A 13010-nucleotide genomic window follows, 5' to 3' on the forward strand; every position below is an offset into this window, starting at 1 on the left:
TACGGTAATCACTAAAATTGATTGAAAAAGAAGTCACGATTCTTGACATGGATGATCAGCCTCATCAAAACATAGTCGATCATGATTCAATTTCACATCATAATTCAATTTCACACGCAAAGAATATAATAGGAAAGAGTATACATATGAGAACTGATAGTAACAATAAGTAAATATTTAACCGTAACTGTAAAAATGAAATAAAACTACTTACGAATGGCCTCTCTAATGGAATGAGGATCTATGGAGACCCACTGATGACAAGAGCCAAAGAAATCTGAAACAAATAAAACATCTATTTTAAAAGCAGAAACTTCGTACAAATCTATAGTACCATCATCCAAGATTTCGATTTTTGCAAGAAAGAGCATTTGACCAAAACAGACAAGGATACCTCCAAGGATACGATGTAGATAAATTAGAATATAAATCATGCATATTACCCATTTTTAAAATAAATGAGAGGTAGAAAGAACATTAGTGTGTCACTGGCTCTGTAAAACGTGCCAAATTCTATCTAAGTATGGCTAAGTTCTAACAACACGTATCTCAAAAATAGCAACTTTTCAGGAGAGCAAAAAAATGATTAATTTATTGTACTTGTACACTGAAATTAAAAACCAAAAGTTCATGAGACTGAAAAAGAAGCATTCTCTGGCTTTTATGGCATTCCTGGCATTAATTTAAATAGATTCAGAGAGGGTAGGCGTATTTCGATTCAAAACTCGTATTAAACCAACCAATGCAGAGAATAATTACATTTTTTGAGCCGGTGATGATAATGAAGAATATACTGGGAAACCACAAAAACAATACTACTATTTTTATTTTTGCGTGTTTAAAATTTCCTCGTAAAGCAATAGTTCAGTTTTAATAAATTGAATTTATTAAAAATAAAATATTGGAAATATGTAAAAGCCGCAGTTGATAATAAAATGCAATACACCTAATTAAGTTAAAATAAACACAGGAATTTGTAAAAATGCGTTGACTAAATCATAATATAATACCCATAAAATATAATAGAATATAATAACCAGGGACTTAAATGAAATATAGTAACGCGTCCTCTTTCAATAAATTAAATTCTGACTGATATGATCGAATTAAGTTAATTGATGTGAGTTGGGGAAGAGAGCTCGGAAAAGGTAACTTACTGAACTCGGTGCATTTCCAAATGCCGAGGAGAAGCAATCTTTACTTGCTGGAATTTTTAAATTTGGCATTAATCATTAATAAAGTAAAACATAAAAAATGATTATCAAAAGCACGCTCTTTCTAAAAAGAGCATAAAATGCACTGAGAGGCAAAAAATAATCTTTTCATCACTCGGAGAATGAAGCTCAGGTGCTGTGACAGTCGGCTTTTCACATGAGATCTCAGGGTGGGGCGATGTAGGAAAAGCAGCGGGTTGAATTCGATTAGCGAAACGGTGGTAGGGAACAAGGAAACCTCTATTCACAAATGTAAACTCAGAGACACATTAACAATCAAACAAGCAAAGTTTATGTCGATAGATGGTTAGTAGGGGACTCAGATTTACTAACAAAGAATAAACACAAATTAAATGCATGACCTAATAAAAAATAAAAATCCACTGGCAACAAATATACTCACACTGTCAGATTAAGTTATGATTTATTTTACGTAAATTACTGAAATGTCATCAACACACTGCAAAAGGACTCTCTCAACGATGGCGGAACGAAAGTCCAGTCTTCCTTAGTAAACTTGTGAACTTAATTCGTTGATAGAAAATAAGGGTGGGACTCGGGGGATCGTTGACAGGAAGTAACACTTCCAGTCTTACTTTACTTATTGGTGCTGCAGGAAAAGCTGCACTCGTGGGCCTCGTCCGGTATCCAAGCGTCGGCTCTATGGCCGTGAAGTTGGTAGGCCGATAACCTGGCCTGCCTCCTTCGGCGATCCTTCATGGATCCCAATGTTTGAGGCTCGTGTGAGAACGAAAAGGACCTGGCCATCTGCCGGGTGACTGTATGATCTGACCCGTCTTTCGTTCTGGCTCGGGATTCAACTCGACGCCTTCTGAAGTCAACGGCCTCTGCCACATCAAATATCCTGATCGCTTCTGCTTGCTTCTCTCCAGCGTGGGATGGGGGAGGGGAGGGGAAACACGTGATTGACTATCACAGCAACCTAGTTTACTTTAATACTTCAGTGCCACCTATTTCACTTGTACTTCATCGCGCGGTTAGCGCGCACACATAAAAATGAATCACATAAAAACACAAACTCATTTCAATACTGCGACACTTATATCTTACTAAAACGACACATATAATAAAAAAACAAAATACAAAAGGGAGAGGTGACTCAGACCACTTTTAAAGGGAAATAAACCTTGAATTTAATTCGAAAAAGAAAAAAATGCTGGCAAGCGCTGCAGCCACATTGCTGAATAGGTTAATGAGAAATTAGTGTACAATAGCCAAATAGTTAAGTATGGATTGGTACGCATCATTGATATCTAAACATAATAAGCAACCACGCTTTATTCACCGAGAGATAAAAACCCAATTTTTTACCTTTCACAGCATTTTATACTGCTTTTGGAAAAATCAATTTTTTGATGTTTTCTTGTTTTAAATTTTTTTTTCCTTTTAAGGATATAAATTTGAATTTAAAATTAATTTTTAATCCAAAATAATATTATTTTCTTTATATCATTTAATAAAAGTAAGGTATATATGGCAACAAATACTTCCTTGAATTAAGTGAGAAATACCAAAGCATAAAACGACGAAACACGCGTAAAGAAAACTTTTAAAAACAAATAAAAATGTAAGGAAAGCGATCCAATTTTCCAGATTTCTAGCCTATAATCTTATGGTCGCTACACGGAAGCGTCTAAATTTGTACTAGATGACGTCCGCTTAAATTATGAAGAATTAAATTTTTATACTTGTCCTGAAGCTAAATTGCCGAAAAAAGTGGCCCATACTACCTCATAATACCTAGGAATAGTGTAGGAATTCATTTTCATATGATGCTGATCTTTACTGAAAATTTCAAGTCGATCCGACAATGGGAAGTGAGTAAACATCAATTTCAAGATTCCATCGATGAATCAAACAAACAGACGAAGCAAGTTTAGAAAAAGGGTGTAAAATATATGTGATATGTAAGTCATAACAATTATTCCTTCAATTGATAAATTGATAAACAACGAAGCGAAAACATAATGGGTAGACTTTAAAAGCATTCTATGTCAATTTTCAACGTTTCCACTATTATTAGGGTATAATAGATTTAACGATAATATAGTATAATTTTTCATAGTCTTTTCAATACATTGTCCTATGTAGGCGAAAAATATACGTTAACATGGACTTAGCACGAACTGCAGCATTATTAAACGGTAAGAAAAAAATTGCATCCGTAGGACTCCTGTGGAAGGTGAGTAGCATTTCCCCAGAGTTATCCGTACCTTTGATGAATGACATGGCCACATAAAAGGTCAGCACATCGACGAGGAAGTAGGAGAATTCTTCCAACAAGAGCATGTTATTATTTAAGCGAAGTAGACATATTAAAAGCATTGATGGAGGCAGCGGATGCCACGTTATTAATGTCACTTAGTTCAACGGTACGTGGTCATAACGACTACTTAAGATAACTAAGGAATTATACTTCTGGGATAGAAATCGCTCACTAAGCTCAGTAGAAAAAAAATTAACAAAAAACTTCCTAAATAACCTCACGAGAACACAAAAAAATGAGTAAATTATGTCATTAACAAGTGCAAAATCAAGGAGAAATCTAATCAGTAAAATAAGAAGATTTACACCCTTAAAAGAGCTTCATAAAAATATGGTAAACAATGTCAATAGAAATTTTCAAATACTGATTACCATGATTGAATAACTTGACTATGTGATTTCCTCTGATTGCGCATGAAACGATTTGCGCGTTTTTAAAATAAATTCTGAGGAAATCACAAATGTTTATAATCCATTCATGAATATCTATCATTTCTACCAAGTTACATCTCAAGAAATCAGTTTTTTTTTAAATCTTATTGATAACATTAGCGTTTCATGAATTTGAAAATTAAACCTTTCATCGAAGGCAATGAAGGAGGTTAAAAAGGGATCGATGAATGGGCTTGTGATAAAGATGCAGTCAGAGCAATGACAATAAGGGGTGAAAATAAAGCATTACGCTTTATTGTAGGCAGCAAAAAATTACAGTAAGCGTTAAAATCAAGGCAAATACATCAATTAATTTTAAAAAATAGATGTTAAAAACATAAAATATAGAAATTGTAGTGGAGGTATGAGAGTAAGATGGAGAATATGGAAGAAAATGGTAAAAATGGATGCCGCAATGCTAAATGGTGATATACGGATATGAAATGAAGTACAAGACGTAATAGTGATATTACTTTTCACGAAATGTGACGGTGAGAATGGCAATATCCAGCCCTAATGCGACAGTATTCGTCACCAAAACCAATGAGAATGTAAATTTTAACGAAGGGTATGAAAAATTGGTGGGGAGTTAGGGATTGGGGAAAATTAAAGCACGTCGTAACAGTGATCAAATGAATCGAAATTTAAAGTAAAACCGATTAAACAATAAACGCATGTAAGATGAAATAATTTTAACACAAAATTTTAACTCCTTTGTGGAAATTAAATTGGCAACATAAATTATTACGCTGTGCACTTTATTTGAATCCATTTATGCCAAAGCGTCAATCTTGGATAAATTGATTCTGGGGAGTAAATATAATGAGCTATTAGAATCCAACTGATTACTCGTTAACTCCTCCAAGACCGTTCTCATATAGTCCAAACAGGAAAAGCAGCATTCCAGAACATCGCGTTGGACAGTCTCCAAAAAGCAGGGGGTCAAATTCGAAATAAATCTAGAAAAAAAAGCATCCGCTTTCAAATGGGATAACGTCAAGAATGTAACTAATTCCTTTGGCCCTGGTAACTATCAAGTCTTTAAACACTTATAAACTGCCAGCTACTATTTGGGCATTAAATTAAACCCGATTTTTTCAGCAAAAAGAAACAGAGTGAGAAAATTCTCTATCTTAACCCATTGTAAAACAATGTCGTTTCTAAGTAACAACAAAAATTTATACATTTCTATTCAGGAAAGATTTAAACTACGTGTCCTTTTGTACTGTAAAATTTAATGGCGAATTATGTAGCTGCCAAAATAAATATGATTTATTAGAAAATGTTCATATTTTTAAATGAGATGTCTTGAAATTTAATTTCTCCCAGAAGCAGCTCTGCATTAGGAAGGTTTAAAGTCATACCTATGAAAATTGTATAAGTCTGGCCTTTTCCTCAAATTTTTGTAAAAGGAAATAGACACAAACAGTTTTTACTTGAACTCTGATCTATGATGGATCTCCTCACGCTAGCAAAACTCTAAAGCATTACTCGCTCTGAATTTGCAATGAAGCTTATTAAAGCATTACGCTAAGTACTGACTTGAGTTTTCGATGGAGATCTGGAAAATGACTCACCGGGTGAAACTTTAAATTTAGCTCCAAGTCTATTTATTTGTTTAAAATTAACATCTCTCTTTTTCAAAAAATATTTAATCAATCAATTAATTAACTACTCGAGACTCAAGTCACCTCACGTCGATGGAGTCGGTGACGTAATTTTTTCACATGGCCAACGAAAACGGGATAAATTGTGAAGTTTTACGTTGTTAGTGTGGGAAGTGTTTTGTAGTGCGTTTTTGACGAAGGAGAAGGCGTGAAATGTTTACCATAGTCAGCACAAAGTTTGAGGAGATGGTTGGATATTTGGGAGTCAATGTAGGATCAGGGTGTGTTATCGAAGGGGAACTTGCGTGTAATCAAATGTGAGTTATGAACGCGCCACGGAACAGGGGCGCAGCTATGAATTAAGGCTGGGGGGGGTTAAGGTGCAACTAATACTGGGGTGTTTGGGGGTATGGAATACCCACCAGGATAAACGGTAGTTGCGAGGTGAATATATATATTGCCGAATTTTAAGATAAATGGTTCAAAATGGTGAGTTTTATGGCTTTCTGAGGATATTTTATTAATCCTTACACAATTCTATTAGTAATATCAATCCAATTAAGTAAAATGGATTAAACTTAAAAATTTCTCTGAGGTCTGGGGGGAGTTTATCCCCCAAACCCCCCCCCCCCCTCGCTGCGCCACTGTCACGGAGGATGCAGCAGCGGGAAGTGGGTGCAGGAGGTGCAGAGGCTGTGGAGAAGAGGCAGTAGTGTGTGGGGATCAGGGTCATATGATGAGCAGTCACTGCGGTCGTGAACTCGCAGCAGCTACAAAATGTATGGCTGTGTTTTTACCCGACTTCTACAAGATGAAGGGGAGTGGAAAAGAGGAGAGATCGAAGTGTACATGCGATGTTCTTACAATGGTGTGAAAATGAAACTCCCTCACTATTCCCTGAAAGAAATGTGAATGTAAAAAGTAAGTCGTTCAGAAAGCAGTGATATCTATGCCTGCCAAAGATAATTGAGAAATCACACAGCATTTATTTTTTATTACCATACACAGGGTTCCTTCAGGAAGAATCCGAAATCCTTAGAGGTAGGAAAGACAATTTTAAGCATTTTGTCCATACACAAACGGTCGCAACTCCTTCGGTATTCAGGCTTTTCGAATTTTTTTGAATATTCTGGATTTTTAAGTATAGCATATAATTATGGTAGGACGAATAATTAAGGTTAGACGAAAATGTGCGAATATTATTTAATCTTTGAACTTGACTGAACGATAGCTTTGTGCGAGTACTAGCAATATGATTAGGCAATATAACCAATTTTGAGATTAATTGTTTCAGACAATTATATTTGCACATTTCCATTGAACTTTCATTAATTAATGTCCTTAAAAATAGCCAGATTATTAAATAAAATGTCGAAAAGGCTGGATACCGAGAAAATCCGTTTTCATGATAACTGAAAAGTGCATTCAAAAATTGTATGCGTTACCATAGTTCAGTAACTAAGGAGTAGCGACCCCATGGTTTTGGGATAAAAAAATGCTTAAAATTGTCTCTCCTACCACTTCCTGATGCCTTGCGGATTCCTCATGAAACACCCTGCATATGATACGAGGGAGGAGACATATGATACATTCGCCCTTATCCATTTTTCCCACACAATTCGTGCTTATATTTTCCGATCTCCATAGCTAGTCCTGTTCAGCCAGTGCTAGCCCCTTTTGGGGACGCCCTCATTTCCTTACATGGCAGAACCACAATTGTAATTTTTTTTTAATCATAAGATGGCATTATCGTCTATACCTATTATGAGTTTAAATAAAACGATCTTAAACTTCGCATGTGACTTAATTATTTGTCATTACGACAAAAGTATAGGTAGCTCAAGATATCTTTTGCGCCCCCCCCCCCCCTTGGAGTTTTTCCCACACAATTCGTGCTTATATTTTCCGATCTCCATAGCTAGTCCTGTTCCCTGTATCCGCTACTGGTCCTGCTATAGATTTAGCAGGAGGGAGGTTGGCGATTTTGAGAGAGGGATGAGTGGACGAAGGTCTGGAGTGGAACGCCATCCTCGGATTTGATGGAAAAACAAGCACTAGCAGCGCAATTCGATTCAAAACAAATGAGTACCTACTTTTTTTAATTTTTGTAAAAATAATAGAAACACCGAATTTACGTGTGGTTTCCCTATGTGCAATGAATAATTTCTATGCAGAATCGTAAATAAATATTGGTCAATGAAGCTATACAAAATCAGAAGACGCGTTATATTGCAGTGCCGTTGAGTTCAAAATGCACCCCGACCACCAGACTTTTGCGTACACGAATTCGCTGCCGGTTTAAATAGAATGCTTGCTTGGTTTAAGCGGCGTAAAAGTATTTTTATCAGGGAAATCAATTATATAAAATGCATTAATAATGAAGGCACTCATTCCTTTTTTCGTTATTACTTCTCTTTAGACAATTTTCTTTGCCCCTTGGAGCATTTTTTTTTTCATTTTTTTCTTTACCTTGATTTCTTGAAGGTTTATTTGTCATTGATTACTGGGTCGGAAGAGGCACAAAATAAGCTTTTCTATAAATACTTCTTCCCGCGGATACAGCTTAGTTTGGCGCTATTTTCACTCCACTAACGTATTTTTGCGGATCGTGATAACTAACTACTAATCGCTGGTCGATAATTTGCCTACTGATCGAAGGATACCGGATTCAATTCTGAGTGACTGTGCATTGTTTAGGACTGGGTGACCTCAGTTCCCTTCAATCCAAACCAGCCTTCAGGCGGAGTCACTGAGTGAACATGTAAGCGTGTTTTGAATCCAGTTGCAGGATCAATTCGCTAATAAGTCAACAAATAGTACGCTTTGGTGTTTGTAGTTACGTCATGGTATGAAGGGAATAATATGAAACCTTTAGGTACTGCGATCTTTCAAAAAAAACACATTTATATTCTAATTGTGACATAATCTTTTCATACGAATCTAATCATACGAATAATAAAAAAAATATTCCCATACGATAGATTTTAAACAAATTTAGTGATCCCGATATGGAAGATTTGTATTTCCAAAATATGCATAAATGTGTTGTAGAGTGACGTCTCAGATTACCCAGCTATGTCAAACCATGCCTCGGGATTCGTACCTTTTCACTTTCGAGAGCGCCTAACATTCCATTTTCCCCTCCCTCTTTGACGAAAACATCCAAATTCCACTTCCTTATATAATTGCACGGTGGAGACGCTATCAACACTCACTTACTGGACTCGCTCACTTACTTGACTCAGTAACTCATACTCAGTCACTGGTCAATCGTCTATCGTCAGTCGTCAGTCACAATGTTGCCGTCGGCGGGAGTCGAAGCGCGGGCCAGACGGCTCGTGCGACCTAAACGCCTCGCTTTCCACCCGTGCCATCACCAAGCAGATCCTCTCCTTCCCGAGACTTTGTTAATATCCTACATTTTTTCTATTCTAGACGTACAAGTCCATTTTTACTTTACGTCTTTTGATTCAATTGATTTTCAATTGGTATTTGAAATGGGAAATAAACTTTGGGTTAAAAATTTCAAATATTTGTGTGTGATTATTCGCTTTCCGACACCAAGGGCAATAACCCACACTTTAAAAACCCACACGTGCGACCCGCGTTGCGGGCCACACATTACACAAATATTCCAGGAAACTAAAGCCTGAATCACACGATCTTTTTTTACATCCTTTAGAGAGGTTGCTCTAGAGATAGCTTTTCAGGGACCGATGAAATGATCAACAGGCCCATCATTTCCTGATTTATACCGTCATTCCCATCGTCCCTTTTGCCGTAGCTTATTCCGTCACTTTCCGTATTTACAACTGCCATTCAATTAAATGTGAAGTGTGGAGTTACAATGACTGTTATCTGTCTTGCGTTCTGAATGGGGGTGAGAGCTATGGTTTCAGCTACAGAAAAAGGGACGTGACGAGTGATGGAAAAAGTGATGGAAATCTCAGCCCTTCAGCCCTCGCGGAAATTGATCGCGAGAAACGTCATTTTCCTCCCTATCGCTGGAGCGGTCGCTGGAGCCTTCGCACCAAGGCGATGGAATAAATGATCGCATGATTTATGCTAAAGGGAAAACCATCCATTTTTTGTAGAACATTAGCACCATACAAGGAAAAAATCGGTATTAATTTCCACAAGCATTCGGTCCCGGGACTTGAACAACGGACCTCCACCACCGGTCACTTGGAAATCCACTTTGCTATTTACTGTTCAGAACCACGAAATGTTTTTCTCTGGAAAATATGCAATTTATTTTTACGAAATATAGGACTCGCAGATATCGCAGTGCTACTCGCCGAGGCCCGAAAATCCAAATACCCGCGGTTTGACTCCCAATGCAATTGTTTTTATCCTCATTGAATCGATCTGAATTCGCCGCTCACACAGTTGATCCGAAATGAATGGCATTTTCACATTATACATAAGTGGTTCACCTAGACCTGTGATATCAATTCATTGAAAGGTTATGGTCGATGGGAGGGAAATATTATTGCGACGAAAAGAACTCTCATCCAGCCAATCTCTCGCATATTAAAAATAAGAAAGCGCTAAAGTTGCCGCCCGCTTTCCATCAGTCAGAGACGTCATCAGAGTACTCTATGGTATAGTAATTAGAGAGGCAGCCGACAGTTTAGATTGTTTCCGCTTTCAGGGAAGGGTAAGGAAGGAAGGATGGAGAGAAACCCGGCGTCGGCATAACCCAGCTCGAAAGGCGCCAAGGGAACCTCGACACAATAGTCAAGGGTTGGAGGTCACTGAAAATTCTCTACCACCGCCGGGTGATAAACCAAGGCCAAGGTGTTTAGGATTCAGAAATATCCCCCATAGCAACCCAATCCCTCAGTTACTCGTTCAGACGGAGCATTTATATAAGGGAAGGAAACTCTCAAAAAAATGCAAACAACAATGAACCTCACCAGCCCCATGCACAAGGCCTAAAGTAGTTGCGCCGACCGACATGAAAGCGGGTGACCCCATGGTATGAGTTGATGACGATATAAACTTATGCGCAAAAACATTTAAGGCCGTCGATTTTCCGCCGAGAAAAAATAGAGGAGTGGGGAACGCGAAGGATCAAAAAAGAAAAAACACGGATCCTTTAATTTTTCATTCTCTACTACAACGCCTGCGAGGGTAGATTTGGCTGGAATCATAGGATAAACAATCGCCGGTGATACAGTCGTGCAGCGAATTGGCCATGTTGCTGCAATCGTGCAGTACATTGGCGGCAATGGTGCGAAGAAAAATGGGCGTTGGCGGTAAGAAGATGGATTTCTGGGTGGCGCCTAAATGGTGCACTGCTTACACAACCACAAACGTGTAGTGCATTCAGTGTGGCGATACAATCGCTCAGTGTTTGCTGGTAGCGCTAACAATATCATTCTGGGTTTTGCGAAAAAAATATATTGCTCTGTGTTAACAGAGTTGCCAACACCTTGTTGCCTATTTAGTGTGGCCCTGAAATCGCAGTATATGCCGGTGGCGTTTAGAAGATATAATCCTTGGTTATGCCTTAATGGTGGAGTTAATTAACGGTGGAACTAACCCTGTGAAGCGTATTTGGTATGGCACCGCAATCGCATAGTGTATGCTGGTGGCGCTATGAAAATAGAATTCTAAGTTGCGCCCAAATGGTAAACTACATTGAAAGAACGTAAACGGTGCACTGCATCAACAGTGGCTTCACAACCGTGTAGCATTTATTATTTGGCGCTGAATAGAATAAATTCTTAGTTTCATCTAAATGGTGAACTGCGATAACGTTGGCGCCACTACCGCGTAGCGAATTTGGTGTGGCGCTACAATCGCACGCTGTATGCCGGTGGTGCTATAGAGATGCGCCTAACTGGTGCACTGCATAAGCGGTGGGGCCACAGCCGCGTATGGTGCGGCGTTGCTATGGCACAGAGTATGCATGTGGCAGAGACTATGAGGGTCCTAGGTGAACCCTCTTAAGGGTACAACCCACCGGGGCCGGAAACCAAGCCCGTGGCTTATACGTCCGATCACCCGGGGAGGGGCTGGAGAGGTAGGAAAAAGGATAGAGGCGCCGCCGCGATGGGAGCCCGCTGACGCCTCTGGGAAGGGATAGGAGCGGAAGGGAGGGGACGAGGAAAACACCTCAACGCTATAGAAGCGAAAAGGGCCCACTAAATAGCGAAACCAAGCATACGCAATTAATTTTCTACCAATCCTAGTGGATTTTCCTGTGAGGAAGAAAAATCCATCGATCGAATCGGTAGATTATGCATGTGGCAATAAGAAGATATATATCAGGATTGCGTCTTACTTGGGCACAGAATAAACGGTGGCGCCACAACCTTGTATTGTATTAGGCATGGCGCTGCAATCGAACAGTGTCTGCCGATGGCGCTAAGAAGATAGTATAATTCGTTTCACCTAAATAATGTGCTGCAGTAGCGGTGGAGCCACTACCATGTAGAGAATTAGGTGTAGCGCTACAATAGCACGCTGTATGCCGATGGTGCAATAAAGATAGAATAAGAAATGCACGTAACTGATGCACTAAATAGACGGTGGCGCCATATCTGCATGTGGTGCGGCGCTGCTATCGCAGTCAATTCCGGTGATGTTAAGAAGATAGAAATCATGGTTACGCCTTAATTTCGAAAATAATTAACCGTAGCTCCTCAAACTTGTAGTGTATTTGGTGTGGCGCTGCAATCGCAGTGTCTGCCGATGGACCTCAGAAGATAGAATTTTTAGTTTCACATAAATGGTGTATTGCATAAGCGGTTGCGCCACAGCCGCGTATGTTACGGCGCCACAGCCTTGTAGTGCACTTGGTGTGGCGCTGTAATCGCACAGTGTCTACCGATGTCGCTAAGAAGATAGAATTTTTAGTTTCACTAGAATTGAGCGGTGGAGACACTACCGTGTAGCGTATTTTGTGTGACACTACAATCACACATTGTATACCGGTGGCGCAATAGAGATAGAATAATATGTTGCGCTCAACTGACGCATGCATAAACAGAGGCGACACAAACGCGCACGGTGCGGCGCTACTATCGCACAGGGCATTTGGGGGCGCTCAAAAGATAGAAATCGGTGTTGCGACTTAACTGCGCACAGAATTATTAGTGAGGCCACAACCTTGTACTTCATTCGGTGTGGCGCTGCTATCGCATAGTGTCTGCCGATGGCTCTAAGAAGATAGAATTGTTACTTTCGACTGAATCGAGTACTTCAATAACGGTGGCGCCACAAGCGCGTAGCGAGTTTAGTGAGGCGCTAATATCGCAAACTGTACGCCGGTTATGCAATAAAGATATAATGACAAGTTGTACCTAACCGGTGCACTGCATATTCGGTGGAGCCATAGCCGCGCTGGTGCTGCGATGCTATCGTACAGGGTGTTCCTTTAGGGTTAAGAAGATAAAATCAGGGTTGCGACTAAATAGCGCACAGAAATATTGGTGGCGCCACCACCTAGTATTGTATTTGG

The 13010-nt window shown here is 39.2% G+C and overlaps 1 long non-coding RNA gene across 1 annotated transcript in view; it reads right to left on the reverse strand.

The window, feature by feature from the left end:
• Positions 1-211: 211 nt before the first annotated feature.
• Positions 212-13010, reverse strand: part of LOC124171684 — a 223240-nt gene continuing 210441 nt past the window's right edge. The window contains exon 3 of the long non-coding RNA XR_006867910.1: positions 212-277. This is a non-coding gene — a long non-coding RNA (uncharacterized LOC124171684). The remainder of the gene's footprint in view (positions 278-13010) is intronic.

The sequence above is a fragment of the Ischnura elegans genome, chromosome X, assembly GCF_921293095.1.
Source record: "Ischnura elegans chromosome X, ioIscEleg1.1, whole genome shotgun sequence".
NCBI classification, from domain to species: Eukaryota; Metazoa; Arthropoda; class Insecta; order Odonata; family Coenagrionidae; genus Ischnura; species Ischnura elegans.